General features: G+C 44.6%; 1 pseudogene across 1 annotated transcript; it reads right to left on the reverse strand.

The window, feature by feature from the left end:
* Positions 1-986: 986 nt before the first annotated feature.
* LOC307196937 (lactoylglutathione lyase-like) lies at positions 987-1,920 on the reverse strand (annotated as a pseudogene). Its single transcript has one exon. The product of its transcript is annotated as a lactoylglutathione lyase-like (transcript).
* Between the last annotated feature and the right edge of the window lie 280 nt (positions 1,921-2,200).

A 2,200-nucleotide genomic window follows, 5' to 3' on the forward strand; every position in this document is an offset into this window, starting at 1 on the left:
CACAGGACCTCCAGTGAACACTAACAGCAGTGAGCAGTATTGTTACTCTCTCATCCATTCTGTTTGCCCCCAAAAGTCCGAAGTAATGTTTTTCCAATTCCTCTCTTCAATTATTTTTAAGATTTAATTGTTGAAAGAGAATACATGTACATAGTTCAAAATCCAAAAGGTATTACAGAATCAACTGTGAAAAGTCTCCCTCCTTTTACAGTAGCCACCCGGGGCCCTGCTCACAAGTAACCGAGATGATCAGCATGCTTGGGTATTTTTCCCGAAGATATTTTCATCCAGCATTCTAACATACATTTTGGGCTTGCTTCTGGTTTTCTATGGCTGAATCCAGTGCAGGATGGAGTTTGATTTGGCATAACTAATATATGCATTTTTAGCTTTCTATTTTGAAATAATTTTAGTTATTTGTTTGTTTATTTATTTTTTTGGAAATATACATGAAGCTTCACTTTCGTTCGGGGTTCTTTACTTCTCATTCTGAAAAGTTACTTCTGAGGAACTGAAACCCCGGAAGGTAACCACAACAAAAACATACTAAGTGTCGGTTTTTTTTTTTTTTTTTGAAAATGATGATTCAAAGGCAGACTTGTAGACTTGTATCTCTTCAGGAGATAGAAGGCAAATGCAGCCCCTGAAGGGAATTGTTCTAATTATTGCCTAAAAAAGTGAAGTTATACAACTACATTCAAGGACATAAGACAAAGCACTACTTTAAAACCAGAATGGCTGAACAGTTAGGTGAAAAACATAGCTGAAATAGGAAAGGGAAATGGACTTAAGAATAATTTGAGGGCTTCCCTGGTGGCGCAGTGGTTGAGAGTCCACCTGCCGATGCAGGGGACACGGGTTCGTGCCCTGGTCCGGGAAGATCCCACATGCCGCAGAGCGGCTAGGCCCATAAGCCATGGCCGCTGAGCCAGCATGTCCGGAGCCTGTGCTCCGCAACGAGAGAGGCCACGACAGTGAGAGGCCCACATAACGCAAAAAAAAAAAAAAAAAAAAAAAAAGAATAATTTGAATTGAGACAATAAGCCATCAGTCCTAGATGCTCCTGTTAACCGAATATCTTTTTTTTTTTTGCGGTACGTGGGCTTCTCACTGTTGCGGCCTCTCCCGCTGCGGAGCACAGGCTCCGGACGCACAGGCTCAGCGACCATGGCTCACGGGCCCAGCCGCTCCGCGGTATGTGGGATCTTCCCGGACCGGAGCACGAACCCGTGTCCCCTGCATCGGCAGGCGGACTCTCAACCACTGCACCACCAGGGAAGCCCTTAACTGAATATCTTGAATCACATTGTTTCCTTTTTCACCTTCCACAATGTCTTCACTGAAATCTCAAAGCAGCATTCTCACAGAACTAAATAAAATTATCATTTTGTTAGGATTCAAGATTTCAATCCAGTAGCCATCAGGATCTTGATCAATGCCAGGCCTTTCATTTTACCATCATCAGGTTTCTTCACAAATTTGACTCCCAGTTCTTCACATCCTATACAAGCACTGTGAACATCAGGTACAGCAATTCCAATGTGACCAGATCCCCGAGGGTCTGAATTGCCCCTGTGGTAACTCTGCATCTCATCCTCTTCAGTGCCCCAGTAGTGTGTCAGTTCTAGCATAGCTTTTCTGGAGAATGGCCCATGCTACTCTTTCATCTTTACCTTTTGGGATGTCATTTTTATCCTCAGAAGCCAAGAAACAGTGAAAATATCATAGTGGGAAAATCGAAGTTTTGGAGTAGCGTCATTCCAAGAATTCTAGGATAAAAATCCAGTGACTACTTAGGATCTTAATTCGCAGCATGGTCTGCTGCAAGAGAAGATCCTTGGTGCTGGGGTCCGGGTAGGTGCCGCAGACAAGGGCGGCCTCGTCGGTGAGTCTGCTGGACGTGGGCTGCAGCTCTACCATGGCTGCGCTGCTGTATCGCGGACGACGGTCCCCGGGAACGCAGCCGCCACCCACACTCTGCAGGCCGTGAAGCTCCCTTTTCAGAAATCCTTTTAGGTTTATAGAAGAGCTGCAAAGATAAAACAGAGCGTTCTGGTGTATCCTTCACCCAGCACCCCCCAGTGTTAATATCGTACATGACCATGGTACACTGATCAAAACTAAGAACCTGACATCGGTGCCGTACTATTAATTATACGACAGATTTTATTTGGATTTCACCCGGTTTTTCACTAAAGCA

This window comes from Stenella coeruleoalba (assembly GCF_951394435.1).
Source record: "Stenella coeruleoalba genome assembly, chromosome: 14".
NCBI lineage: Eukaryota > Metazoa > Chordata > Mammalia > Artiodactyla > Delphinidae > Stenella > Stenella coeruleoalba.